Source organism: Acinonyx jubatus, chromosome D4, assembly GCF_027475565.1.
Source record: "Acinonyx jubatus isolate Ajub_Pintada_27869175 chromosome D4, VMU_Ajub_asm_v1.0, whole genome shotgun sequence".
Taxonomy (NCBI): domain Eukaryota; kingdom Metazoa; phylum Chordata; class Mammalia; order Carnivora; family Felidae; genus Acinonyx; species Acinonyx jubatus.
The window spans coordinates 42,987,658-43,002,897 of record NC_069391.1 but is presented as its reverse complement, the minus strand read 5'-3'; the positions used below and the strand labels follow the sequence as shown (position 1 = coordinate 43,002,897).

Sequence of the window (15,240 nt, the reverse complement as noted above, 5' to 3'; positions counted from 1 at the left end):
AGTTTGTGAATTCAAGCCCTGCATTGGGCTCTGTGCTGACAGCTCAGAGCCTGGAGCCTGCTTCGGATTCTGTGTCTCCCTCTCTCTCTGCCCCTAACCCACTCGCATTCTGTCTCTGTCTCTCTTAAAAATAATAAATAAACATTAAAAAAATTAAAGAAGATGAAAAGATAAACCACAGACTGAGAGAAAATGTTTGCAAAATATCTGATATTTGCATATCTGATAAAGGTTTTGTATCCAGAATATATAAAAAGCTTTTATAACTCAATAAAAAGAAAACAAGTCAATAGCAAATGATCTAGAGATGTGAACAGGCACTTCTGCTTCTTTTAATGAAGCCTAGAATAAAAGATGAACTATCCTTCTTTGAGCATTGATTGAGTTAATAGCTGGTGATTAGAGTCCTATCCAGATGTAGTTATTTTTGCTGTAATAAATGTTCTTTTATGATTCTTACCTGGAATTTTTAATAACAAGTGATTAACCTTAGAATGGCGCATTTTCCACTACAAGTGAATAATTAACTGATTTTGTACACACACACACACACACACACACACACACACACACATACACACGGAGATTAGATACATAGATATATAGATACATAGACTTTTTAAAAGTAAGTTTCATGCCTAGTGTGGAGTCCAATGCAGCATGGAGCCCAGCTCACAACCCTGAGATCAAGACCTGAGCTGATATCAAGAGTGGAATGCTTAACCGACTGAGCCACCCAGGAGCCCCCATAACACTTATATTTTAAAGTGTAACTAACTAAACACATCCTACAAAAAGTGAGGTAGCTTTGTCATTTACTCCTAGAGAAGGAATTAGCAAACATTCTGTGGACAAGGATAATTAGATAAAAGTCTCCTCTTCTCTTGGCTTAGTTTTCCACTTCCCCATGTTTAATAAGGTGGGAAATTTACACTATAAACCCATCACTTCTCCCTTTGTTTTGAAGCAGGGGATGGTAGAATCTAAAAATGGCAAACACACACACACACCACACACACAAAAACAAAACAAAACAAAACCACCCCAGAAACAAACAAAAAACACCCCCAAAATGGCATTACCATTCACTGGTCGAACACCTACATGGAATCAGGTAGAATATTCTAGAAGAACTTTTGACAGGTGATATTTCTTAAGAGAACAGCATTGATTAGCTGTGGCTTCTCTTTGGCTCTTCAGTTTGTTCTCCATTCCCTGTGTCCACCCTTCCAAGAGCAGAGTTATCTCCAACACCTTCTTGCTTGCATCCTCCTTGCTACCCCTGCCAGCTCCTTTTTCATCTATTTGCTCCCTTCTCTAAGTTTTGTCCTTCTTTGAGTCCAGTTCTGATGCTGGAGAGGGTGTGGAGGAGAGGAGAGGGCTGGCCTTAGGGTGAAGCTGACCTACCTCCAATATTTTCAGATTCCCAGCAGGAGTGCACATGGATAGTCTCACATTGTCTCTGATGTGGATTGAAAGTCTTCCTTTAGTTAAGAATGTGAAGTTGGGATTTTGACCTTTTCATGTTATGGATTTGATAAGAATAATTCTATTGCCTGTTGGTATAGTTTCGATCAGTAATTAAATATCCATTATATAAGAATTTGTAATGTGTGTCATACTCAAGAGATGTCTATTCACTCCCATTGTTTTCAATTGTTAAAAATTTAAGCAGGCTGTCTCTTTAAAGATTTACAGTAATTTTTTATTTCACTTTTCTTTTTTGAGCTTCATGTTCATATATTCTATTGCTATTATAATCTTGACTTGTGCTCATTCTCAATTATTTTGGTAGGTAGAATAATTGCCCTCTAAAGATCTCCATGTCTAAACCTTGGATCCTTTTGCCATGCATAGGACATTGCCTATGTGATTACGGTTAAGGATATAGTATCCAGGTGGGTTCATCTAATCCTATGAGTCCTTAAGGGGAATCTTCCCCAGCTGCAGTCAGAGAGGAAGATAAAGCCATAGAATAACAGTCAATATGATAGGAGGTGAGGAATTAACTTGTGGTTGCTGGTTTTGAAGATGGAGGAAGGAAGCCATGGGCCAAGGAATGTGGGTAAACTCTAGAAGCTGGAAAAGGCAAGGAATGGATTCTTCCCTGGAGCCTCCAGAAAGGAATGCAGTTCTTGAACTTAGCTGTGTTGGACATCTGGCCTATGGAATGGCAAGATAATAAATTTATATTGTTTTAAGCCACTGAGCTGTGGTAATTTGTTACAGTAACAATGGAAAGCTAATACTAAAGGATCAAACCATCAAATGCAATTACATTTAATGTGCATAAAATTTAGACATTTTCATCTAAAAATTAAATATAAAAATTTTAAGCTAAAATAATTTTTCATGTAGCCTTTCCAAAAACCTCATATACTAATTAAATGTTGGATGACAGGGGCGCCTGGGTGGCTCAGTCGGTTACACATCTGACTTCGGCTCAGGTCATGATCTCACGGTCCGTGAGTTCGAGCCCCGCATCGGTCTCTGTGCTGACAGCTCAGAGCCTGGAGCCTGTTTCAGATTCTGTGTCTCCCTCTCTCTCTGCCCCTCTCCTGTTCATGCTCTGTCTCTCTCTGTCTCAAAAATAAATAATAAAAAATGTTAAAAAAATTAAAAAAAAATGTTGGGTGACAAACTTATCCAACATAATTAAAAGAAAACGTACAAATCATAATAAATCGAATCATTTAAAATAAAATTATTTAAATAAAGTTTTGAATTATTTTAGTTTAGTATTTATATATTTAATAAAGTCTTAAGTATTTTATTTTTTTTTATTTTTTTTTTATTTTTGGGACAGAGAGAGACAGAGCATGAACGGGGGAGGGGCAGAGAGAGAGGGAGACACAGAATCGGAAACAGGCTCCAGGCTCTGAGCCGTCAGCCCAGAGCCTGACGCGGGGCTCGAACTCACGGACCGCGAGATCGTGACCTGGCTGAAGTCGGACGCTTAACCAAACACCACCCAGGCGCCCCAGTCTTAAGTATTTTCATGATGATAAAGTTTTTGGGCTTTTCATGTTCAATGTCCATCTAATTGCCAATACTTCAATCACATTACGCCTAAGCCTACATATACACAAATTTATGAAACACTCAGTATTGTAAAGGTTCTTAAACCACCATGTTTCATTTTCAAAAGCTGATCTAATTCATAAATACCTCCAGACCTATGAATCGGAACGTGAAGAGAAGCAAGAAAACAGGTTCGTGGTACTCCTGGGGAAACTGTATTTCATTATTCAGGAACCTATTGTATTTGGATTATCCGAGAGGAAGGATTTGACAAGTTAGTCTTTTTTCTTATTTGAGCACTTCTGCCACTCAGACGCTCCCTACCTAAGTCAGTATTTGTCTCTGATTTCAACAACCCACAAACCTTCACAGAATTCGGGTACATTTGCCTTTTGATCTGAAGTCATAGGGTTAAGATATGTGAGAAGCATTTCTTGGTGGCCTCGAATGGTGAGTCATGGAAGCAGGTGTTTGTGGTTGTGGATCCTGCTATGCTGGTGCTGAGCGTTGGATCTCCAGTGACAGAGCCACCTGTGTGTTCCCTGGAGAATTTGTTTAAGTCTGTGATATGCCAGGTGCTCTAAAGCACAAGGCACATAAGAGTGGCACCTCTTTCCTAGGCTTCAGAGAAGTATTGAAATATCTAACACATGCACTCAGACCTTTTAGACCATGAGGTGTAATCTCCAGCTTATTGTGCTAACAGAGTGTTTTCTTCAGGGTTGAGTTATATGACAAATGGCTCCCACTTAATTGTTTTAATACTGGAGATGCCAGCCTCCAGAAAGAGGGAGGGGAAATATTTAAGAAAACCCATTCTTTCATTCCAGTAAGTATGACTTCCTTTACTGATCATCTCCAGTATTCCATGGCTGGGGCTTGGCCCTGTTGGGTCCAAATTCTTATGATCGAATTTTCTTTCTCACCAGACTTTGCATCATATTCTGTTCCCCCCCCTCCCCAATATCTTTCTCCTGCCCACATGCTCTCCTGTGGCTGCACATTGGGCATTTGCAGGGTTCTGTGTCTCTACTGCCCTGGCTTAGGTCTCCCCGGACTTCTCCCTGAGCCCTGACTGCCCTCACCCTTTGTCAGCTGGTTCTCACTTTTATTGAGTTGAAAAGGACTCAAAGACCTTTGAGATCTAAGTTTTCATTGTAGAATTCTTTCCCAGTGGTGGAATGAAAGTGGATGTTAAAGATTTCTGTAGCAGAAGAGAAAGGAAAGTGTTGTCCCTACGCGAGAGTCCACCTGAGAGTGTTAGTGTAAATGGCCAAGCCAGGTGTGATCACTAACCTTTACCACTTGAAGACCAGCGAGCCTCTTACCAATCACTCATTATGAAGTCCTACTTTATTATCCAGCATTTATTTCAACAGGACTTGGTGACATAAAAATAAAATATGAGGATTGCTCAAATATTGTAGGATAGAGAGCAGTGTGGCTGGAGCTCAGCCATTAGCAAGCATCACTAATTTTAAATGCCCTCTTGCTGCTACCTGTCTGGGCACTAAGTTTGCATACTCTGGCCATATGTCCCTTTTGCACAGTAAAAGGGACGTTTTATGCCTTGGAGAATGTTTCTGGGAAGATCAGTGTAAGTAAGCAAAGTAAACCCTTTCTCTAGACTACCTCCAGGTTATCTCTCTCAGGAGAGCCCTACAGAAGCCAAGGCTTGCCTTCCTTGAAACTCCAGAGCTGGGCAGCAAGCTGACCTTGAACTTTCTACTGTCCCCTCTGTGTAGGATTTAGGAAAGGCAGGCATGGTACGGTCTTCAAATATTTGAGGAGCACCACAAAGTTCCTCTTAGTAACTACTAAAGTTCCCAAGCAGTAACTGGAAGTCTCGTAAGATAAACGGTAACAGACTTTTTTTTTTTTTAAGAAAAAGGAACCAGTGAATGAAAACTTCCCCCTTTTTTATTTAACAAATGAGTTTAAAAAATCAGAGGTCTGCAATTTCTCATTTTTTTCTGTTCCTTTTCCTTTTTTGCAGCCTTATTAATATAACCATAGCCTAGAATTCTAAGATTGTTTTTTAAAAAATGGAGTTAAAACATGTTAAACTAGGGTAAGTGAATGGGATCTACCAAGCACAGGTTTTGCCAAGCCTAGTCTCCTTGACTCTTCAACAGCTGAGGCCATTTGATTCATATCTGTGGACTCAGTCCTGAGTCCTGTTCCCAGTTTTCTAAGAGTAATTGTATTGAAGTATTGAGTATTGAAGACACATTTTTTTTTAAATAAGTCTAGAGCAATGGTCCTCAACCCTAGCTGTGTGGGAACAACAGGTAAGGAACTTCTACAACATATCAGTGCTTAAGCTCACTACTACACCAATTAAGACAGACTTTTTGTGGGTAGAGAATCTTTTTATTTTTTTATTTATTTAGACAGAGCACAAATGGGGAAGTGGGACAAGGGGAGAGAGAGAAAGAGAGAGGAAGAATCTTTTTTTAAAATTTTTTTTAAACGTTTATTTATTTTTGAGACAGAGCATGAGTCGGGGAGGGTCAGAGAGAGAGAGGGAGACACAGAATCTGAAACAGGGTCCAGGCTCTGCACTGTCAGCACAGAGCCCAATGCGGGGCTCGAACTCACGGACCGTGAGATCATGACCTGAGCCCAAGTCGTACGCTTAACCGACTGAGCCACCCAGGTGCCCCTTGAGAGAGGAATAATCTTAAGCAGGCTCCACGCTCAGTGTGGAGCCTTACACAGGGATGGATCCCATGACCCTGGGATCATGACTTGAGCCAAAATCAAGGGTCAAACGCTCAACTGTTCAACTGACCAACTGACTGAACCACCCAGGTGCCCCCTGGGGAATCTTTTTAAAAGACCCCAGGTTCTTCTAATTTTCCACCAGGGTTAAATACCATTCTTCTAGAGTATTGGCTCCCTACTAGGGGTGATTTTTGCCTTCCAGGGAACATTTGTCCATGTCTAGAGACCTTTTTGGTTGCCACAGCAGGGATGGTGCTACTGGCATCTAGTGAGTAGAGGCCTGGACTGACTGCTGAGCTCCTGTGATACCTAGGACAGTCTCCACAGCGAAGAGTCACCTGACTCACAATGTCCGAAGTGCCAAGGTTTAGAAACTCTGATCTAGGCGGACCCCAAGGCTCTGTGTCAAGTTCCCCTCCAGCTGATGCTGTTGAGATTCTAGTAGCATATTTCAGGTGTGATATCTGGATTCTTGCCCAATTCACAAAGCCTCCATTCCTACAACTCCCTATCCCAAACCTTAATGTTTATTAGAAGAATGAACAATCTTCAGAAGGCTGTCTGCCTTCTTGCTCGCCTGGACAACTGAAGAATGATTGCTCCCAATGTCCATTACTGTGCTCTGCTCTGTGCAAATGGTACCATCTATCAGACTTCATACTGCTAACTCTTTTCCTCTTTGCAAGAGTTTTTAATATTGGAGTTTTCATTCTAGCGTTTTGGTTTTTTTCTTTCTGTGGTTACATGAGTAATTAATGGCAGAAAAAAAAACCACAAAAAACCTCAGTGGCATTTATAGATAAGGGGTCATCCAGGATTCAGGGAAGAATTGGCCAGCATTTGCAAAAAAATTCTTCTGCAACATGATTGTCAATAATGAGAATGCATGCTAGCAGGAAATTTGTAAGTAAGACAAGCAGGCCATTGCCCCAGGAGACCTTTTATGAGCAGACTACTTCTAGAATCAGAATATGTCTGAGAGAAGATTCAGCAATGGCAAGAATGAATGAATAGAGATAGATGGACAAACATGAACCCAGAAAGACATATAAACTTCAGTGTTCTACCTATTCCTGGGAGGGTCTAGCCCTCTGTCATGGAGAAGGCAGCAGAGTGAGCCATCAAAGCAGTGGAACTTTAAATTGCTCCGAACTCCTTATTTAGGCCCTAGAAAAGTCAAAATCTACCCTTTCTTACTTCTGGGTCCCTGATGTGGAGCTGGGTTCTCAGATTTAGAAAATACAAATACAGGGCCCTGGTTAGATTTGAATATCAGATAAACAACAAGTATTTTTTAGTATAAGTATGTCCCAAATATTGTATGGGATGTATTTATGCTGCACAAAACATTGTTGCCTATGTGAAATTCAGATTTAATTTGGTATCCTGTCTTTTACCTGGCAACTCTCACCTGGAGTTTCCTTCCAAGCAGAGACAATGAGGAGTAGACCAGTTAGGATAACATGGAGCTGCAAGGCCAGGACTTACTACCTACCACTGACTTAAACAAAGTTGGTAGGAGAAACAGTGGTGGGTGGTACCCAGAAGCTCTCCCATATGCTCATGCCCAGTGTACTCCTTTTATGATCTTAATATCCTTTCTCCTTATGACCTCATTCTTTGCAGCTTACACACCTCCCAAATATTTCTATGCAGACAGTCCTCATTTCCTTTTCTTTTTTTTTTATAAAAAAAATTTTAATGTTTATTTCTTTTTGAGAGAGAGAGAGTCAGAGAGCGAGCAGGGGAGGGGCAGAGAGAGCCGGACACACAGAACCAGAAGCAGGCTCCAGGCTCTGAGCTGTCAGCACAGAACCTGATGTGTGGCTTGAACTCATGAACCATGAGATCATGACCTGAGCTGAAGTTGGACGCTTAACTGACTCAGCTACCCAGGAGCCCCCAGACAGCCCTCATTTTCTGAATGCAAAGTTAACCAGACCTAGAATCGCTGTCCTCTGATTACTGTTTCCTTCATTCATATGAAGTTTTTCCTTCTTCATTGTAATGTGATTTCCATAAGACAGGGAACCGTTTCCAGTGTAACTGCGAATGGAATATGTGCAGAAGAGTTTGACAAAGATTTTTAACTCGACGTAGTTAAGACTCCTGTGTTGTTGGCTACACTTTCTCTGGTAGTCAAAAGAATGCAGATAATTCTGTAGTCCTATTTTCTTTCTTTGTTGTTGTTTTTTTTTCTCTTCCCATTGTGTTTGACTTGTCCTCAAGTTTTACATCTCTTTAATTTGTTAATTTTATGATGCCTTTTCTCTTCCTGTTTCATGGATCTGCTTTTTATCCAGGACTTTCTACTCAACAAATAATAGTTAATGGACACATAAAACAGGAATGACAAACGTGCTGCAGAATGCATCACTGTCAAGGCGGTGGCATTCTCCAGGATAGAGAAAGGTAAAGTTTAAAGAGCCCTTATAATTTAAGGGTTTTGGTTTTGCCTAACTTGTGCAACCCTAGTGTTCCTGCAGAAGTAGTAGTTTATTTTTCTGAGATAGGAACTTCAACTGCAAGTACTGTGAGGCTTGTGGGCAAAAGCCTGTAACTGGTGAGTAAGCCTTGCTGACTGTTTAGCATCTGATCTGTGTTCATTCATTCATCAGATTGTATTCTAGTCCTGGAGATTCAGAAATTAATAAACTTTGCCCTCATCAAGGAGACAGATAATAAACAAGTAAATAAAAAAATAAATAATTTAATCTCAGGTAGTGGTAAGTACCATAAAGAAAAATTAAGTGGAATGAGGGATAAATACACATTACGATGGAAAGGAAGGTGTATTTTTATTATGATGGTCAGAGAAGAGTTCCCTAAGGAGGTGGTGGCATTTGACAAAAACAAGACTGATGGGAGGGAGTAAGCCATGTCACTCTCTGGGGGAACCTAGACAGAAGGAACAGAAAATGCAAAAGCTTGAGTTCAAAAGTAGCCAGAGGCTGTAACTGAAGGGTAATGATTATGGAGAGTGGTGGGAGGTAAGTCAGAGAGATAAGTGGGGGCCAGATCACAGGGGAGCTGGTAGTCCACAGAAAAGAATGCCCAGGGCAGCTATTGGATATTTTAAGCAGGGGCAAGACAGGATCTGAACTAAAATTTAATAAATCACTGTGACTACGATGTAGAGAATTGACTGGGGGCGGGAGAGTTGTAAACAAGAGTGATGAGGGAGACCAGTTAGGAGTATTGAAGTAGAACAGGCAGAAGAAGATGTTGGCTTAGGTAATAATAGTGGAGGTGGTGATAATTACTTAGACCATATGGCAAATGATGTGATTCGTGGCAGGAAATAGAGGAATCAAAGATGATGTTTAGGCTTTTGACCCAGGCAACTGGGAAAATAGAGATGTCATTTCTTGAGATGAAGAAGACTACGTAGAAACAGTTTTTGTTGTTGTCTTTGAAATATTAAAAAAAATGTTTTTAATGTTTATTTATTGTTGAGAGACAGAGAGAGACAGAGCATGAGCACGGGAGGGGAAGTGAGAGGGAGAGACAGAATCTAAAGCAGGATCCAGGCTCTGAGCTGTCAGCACAGAGCCCAGTGCAGAGCTTGAACTCACAAACTGTGAGATCATGACCTGAGCTGAAGTCGGACACTCAACCAACTGAGCCACCCAGGCGCCCCATCTTTGAAATATTTTTTTGTAAATATATTTACAAAATACCCATGAATGTAGTACAAGTAACTTTTTTTCCTGAACTATTTGTAAGTTGCCCACTTACAAATAGTTCAGGAACTTTTTCTTTTGTTCTTACAACTAGATGCCCCACCACTGTTGAATATGCTAGTCATCTGTACTTCTGTATGCAAAGCATTTACTGACTATTCAATCTGTTTATATTCAAAGTATTTATTAGGGTTTAGTTACTATTCTTACTAACAAGGATAGTCTCCTGTACAACTGTAAAACACCAAGCTGAGGAAGCTAACGTTGATTTTCTTCTACCATCTAATTCTCAGACCACGTTCATGTTTTCCAGTTGTTCCAACAATGTCTAAAAATATCCAGTTCAGGGGTGCCTGGGTGGCTCTGTCGGCTATGTGCCCGACTTCAGCTCAGGTCATGATCTCACAGTTGGTGAGTTCAAGCTCCGCACTGGGCTCTGTGCTGACAGCTCAGAGCCTAAAGCCTGCTTCGGATTCTGCATCTCCTTCTCTCTGCTCCTCCCCCACTCATGCTCTGTCTCTCTCTCTCTCTCCTTCAAAAATAAAAAATAAACACATTAAATTTTTTTTTTAAATATCCAGTGCAGAGTCATGCAGCGTTTGGTTGTCCTATTTCTTTTGTCTTGTTTAGTCTGGAAGAGTTTCTCAGTCTTTCATTAGCTTTTTTTTTTTTTAAGTTTATTTTTGAGAGAGAGACACAGAGTGTGAATGGGGGAGGGGCAGAGAGAGAGGGAGACACAGAATCTGAAGCAGGGTCCACCCTCTGAGCTGTCAGCACAGAGCCCGACGTAGGGTTCGAACCCACGAACCGTGAGATCATGACCTGAACTGAAGTCAGATGCTTAACCAACAGAACCACCCAGGCGCCCCTTTCATCAGTTTTAATGACTGTTTTAGTTTTCTGTGATGCATAAGAAATATCACAGATTTAGCAGCTTGAAGCAACATATGTTTATTATCTCAGTTTTTGGAGGTCAGGAGTCTAGACATGGCTAGGTTGGATCCTCTGCTTCCCGGTCCTATCAGGCTGTAATCCACATGTCAGCCAGTGCTATGGTCCCATTAGAGGTTTGACTGGGGAAATATCTGCTTCTTAACTCCCTCACATTGTTGGCAGAATTAATTTCCTTGCTGCTGCAGCATCAAGGCTTCAGTTTATTGCTGGAGATCACCCTGAGCTCTTGCAGTTCCTTGCCACGTGGTTTTCTCCAGGGTGACCACTTACTCCATGCTGGCTTTCTTCTTCCAGGACAGTGAAGTTACCAACACCTCTGCTAGCAAGATGGTCTTATACATATTTTAATGCAGTTGGGGAAGTGACACCCCATCACCTTTGCTATATTCCATTGGTTCTGCCCAAACTCAAGGGCATAAACACCAAGGGACAGGGATTCTTGGTGCTCAGTTTAAAGTCTGTCTGCCACAATGACTTTGATGCTTTCAGAGATAACTGTATAGAAGTTCCTCAATTAGTGTTTGATAGCTCTTCATGATTAGAATAAGCAAGTTAAAAAAATCTTTTTACTGAATATTACAGGTATGATTTTGAATTATTCTCATTGTATTATATCTGGTGGCTCATTTCAGTTTGCCGCATTACTTATGTTAACTTTGATTATTTGAATTCAGTGATGTCTGCTAGGGCTTCTCCACTGTAAAGTTGCTTTTTCCTTTTATAAAGTATAAGTGTTTTGTGTAGAGGTACTTTAAGACCATATAAATGGCCCATTCCTCATTGTCCTTTTAATAAGTCACTCAATCATTTATTCAGAATGGATTTACAATTTCCTATTTAATTCAATGGGCTACAGCCCATTACTATAATTACTTTGATCCTTAAGTTATTCCAGATTTTTCCTTCAGAAGTCCCTTCAAAATGCCTTCTGTGTTCTTTTGACATATCTCTATCATTCTTTGAGCACTTCCTTTCAGGAGCAATAAAGTACTCTAGGCTCATGTACTTTCCTTGCCCCGGTGCTGAAATCACTCATTACTTCATGGAGCCCTGGACAAGCCAAGATCTGGAGGTTAGTTGCTCTCATTGGTATTGGGGTCTTGATCTGAGGCCCTCTTAGTGGCCAGATTTAGGGAATATTTGTCTATTTGTCTGTCTATCCTCACATTTACATCTGTAATTCCCTGTCTCTATTAAAAGTAAAGAGTTCACACCAGCACTTCTAATTTCAGTCCAAAGTCTATTCTGTTGTTTTCCCTATCCATATTTGTAATTCCCTTCTCTGACGGTGAGAAACCTGGCTCTCGTTAGCTTTGTATATATTATTTGATCAGTTGCTCTGTATGTGACCCATCTTCCATTGCTGCTGCAGTATCCCATGAGGATACCCTTCTTACCCAAGACTCTGACATCCCTAGCTGGGCTGCCATTATCCTGCAACACACCTTCCTCCCCCCAGCCAAGAGTGCCCTTGTCAACTCCCCTATGCCTCAACAATCAATCTGAGCCACACCCCTGTGCCAATCTTCCTCCTGTTGCTTAGGCTCTGACACCTCAAATCATGAGTTTGTTTTTTTAATCATCTTTTATCCTTACTAATTGTTGAAATTCTCTAACACAAAGTGACAGATATTATGTGTTTGTGTGAAAATGGCCACCAGTTATATCAAATAATAAGGATTAGCTACATTTTTTTGTTGATTAATGGCATAAATAAGATGAATGAAGCCAGAAAACTCATGTTAGACAACTATCCCATGACTTGAGTGAGTAATGCATTCCATGGAGCAGATTTAGTTCTTGATGTACTTGAAAGAGTACTTTCACTCTTGAAAGTATCTAGAGAAGAGGGGCGCTTTGGTGGCTCAGTCGGTTAAGCATCCGACTTCGGCTCAGGTCACGATCTCGTGGTTCGTGAGTTCGAGCCCCACATCGGGCTCTGCGCTGACAGCTCAGAGCCTGGAGCCTGCTTTGGATTCTGTGTCTCCCTCTGTCTCTGCTCTGTCTCTCTGTCTCAAAAATAAATAAAACATTAAAAAAAAGAAAATATCTAGAGAAGAAAACAAAAATTACACAAGATAACAGGAGTCCCTTCCTTATAGCAACTGCCTTCCAGAAAGAAAGGATGCAGGAAACAATACATTGTCATAAAGTTTATGGATTAAATTCTGTGTGAAATGGTAATATACTTTTTACTAGAAAACACTGCAGCTCTTTAAGAAAATTAGTAATTGGGGATCTTCAAGTATCTGGAAATGTGAGGAGTGTGATACTTAATGGTGTTGAATCCTGCAGAACTCCTTGTGGGTTATAAAACCAATTTCTTCAAGAGACACTGCTGCTGAATGCCTTTTTACCAAATAGCCTTGGGGGAAAACAGATTTGAGATTCAAGGTGCATCATTTGTTGAAAAGTACAAAAGAAAGCAAAAATAAAGTTAGGAAACAAGGCAAATTTTATTGTTAGCCATTTTATGATTTCACTAATCTTTTGCTGTAGCCATGTTTCAAAGGCAGAAATGTAAGTCAAACTCTGCATTTGATCGAATTACAAAGCCAGGTGTCAATTTAAGACTTGGTTTTGGAAAGGAATTTTAGCTGTTACAAGATCACTTTTCTGTTTTTCTCCAATATTTCGAACTTGCGCAAACTATATTTTGAAATCAGAATCCTTACCCCTTCTTATAAAAAACAAACAGACAAAAACAATTGCAGAACCTGGACAGCCTTGGAGTATTAGTTCCAGGATGCATCTGGTATTATGCCCTTGATCTACCTCCTCCTGTAACGTTGGGACAAGACTACAGGATCAGCCACAGCTGAGGAAATGAAATTAGTGAGACCAACAGTTCTAACATTGTGTGTCAGCATCACTTGGGAACTTAGAAATGTACATTCTGTAGACTCACTTCAGACTTATAGAATCAGGAACTTGGGGTGTCAGCAGTTATGCTTTATCAAGTTTTATAAGGTTGGAGAACTCCTGAGTTTGATTAAGCTACTATTGGCAAATATTGGATTCCCTGAATTATCTTTTTTATTCCTCCCTCATTTGCTCTTCAGGACATGAATGGTTTCTCTAGCTCCTGGCCCGATCAGGGCTACTACGTTCTGAAAACAATTTTTCTTGTGTATTGAAAAAAAATACTTTTTACATGTTATTCTCTTCTTAGACATGGCCTATATGCTACTTAAATATTAGCGTGTGGGAGCTACTCGGTAAATAGAAGTTCCCTTCTCTTGTCCCTCAGGTATTTGCTTGCTATTCATTACTGAAAGGGATGGAGATAAGATGCTGGCATCCCTAAATCATCTAATGATAAATTCAGTGAGTACATTGTTAATTATTCTTTATGCAAACTGTACTTCTAAATTTTAACATACTGAATATGATAATTCTAAGAGCAAAGTGAATTAAACATAACATATTCTTTATCTTCCTGTTAAACAGTCCAATCTATGTTTACATCAATAGAGTGATTAAAAAATATCTTGTGGCACCTAGGTGGCCTAGTCGGTTGAGTGTCCAACTTTGGCTCACATCATGATTTCATGGTTCATGAGTTTGAGACCTGCATTGGGCTCTCTGCTGACAGTGTAGAGCCCACTTTGGAGTCTCTGTTTCCCTCTCTTTCTTCCCCTCCACCTCTCTCTCATAAATATATATATATATATATATATATATATATATATATATATATATATAATTTTTTCCTGCCGTTTTATTATTTTTCCCTTAAAAGCAAAAATTAAATACCCAGTGTCCTCATCATCATTTCAAAATTTCCAAAACTTATACTTCTTTTGTGAGAAATACCCCTGTGAAGTCTGTGGATATCTAAAGCATAGCCTTCATGGTCTCCATTGTTTTAGGGTCTGAATCCTCAGATGACCCCCATTTCAGCAAAATGTCAATAATACTGATTTGGTTGCATTCTCTTTACTAAGGAAGAAACTCCAGGGTACAGGGACCTCCACAATCCCATATTTCACCTGTCTTGGCCAATTTAAATAGTACCAGTGTTTATCTCAGATTACCTAGCAATGGTTCTCAGGCCCAGATCTGTGCAAAAATCTTCTCATGATCTTGTTAAGAAAATTCAGAATCTGTTCACCTCTCTAGTTTGTTGACGTAGTATTTGAGGAGTGGAATCCAGAGGAAGAATGTGTATTGTCAACAAGCATCCCAGTGTTCTTAGGTCTTCAGGGGACCACACTGAAAAAAACAAACTAGGTTTGTCCCTTGATTGTGTTCATGTATATAAGAGTCAGTGTAGCAAGGCTTGTCATTAGTGCAGATGCCCTTGTTCCTACCATCATTCAGACAACAACCCATGTGGTATTGGGTGGAGGAGTTAAGACAATCATGTGGATGGATGGCACCTTTCCAGGGCCAGGTTCCTTAAACTGGTTTTGGAACACCATGAAGGAAGGAGGTAATGTCAGGAGCTCACGTTGTGAGATTCTTAGCGCAGTGAGCCCCACAGAGCTCAGTGACAAAGCATGCCTTGTCCTCTGCATTCTGGCTGCCTTTAATTGGAAACTCTGGGAGTGCCCAGAGACATCCTTTGTGCGAGCAGTGCTGTTCTTAGGATGGCTAACGTGGGTACTGAGATTTTCTTAGCTGACTGTGGAAAGGTGATATGGGTAATCGGACTGGATCAGGACCAGGAGGAGAGTCTGAGCTCTGAGTGGGGACTGTCCCTACTTGGAGAATATTTGAAGGACTTCCTAGGAGACTCTTAAAGATAATAATGGGACAGCCCGAGGGGAAGATTAAGTTCTTCTAATTATACCAGCTAGGCCTATTAAAGCTGGAGATATTTGGGCCTCATATTCTATGAACACAGGTATTT

At 40.4% G+C, this 15,240-nt stretch overlaps 1 long non-coding RNA gene across 1 annotated transcript in view; it reads right to left on the bottom strand.

The window, feature by feature from the left end:
- Window positions 1-1,545: 1,545 nt before the first annotated feature.
- Window positions 1,546-15,240, bottom strand: part of LOC113593641 (uncharacterized) — a 30,301-nt gene continuing 16,606 nt past the window's right edge. The window contains exon 3 of the long non-coding RNA XR_008291144.1: window positions 1,546-2,163. This is a non-coding gene — a long non-coding RNA (uncharacterized LOC113593641). The remainder of the gene's footprint in view (window positions 2,164-15,240) is intronic.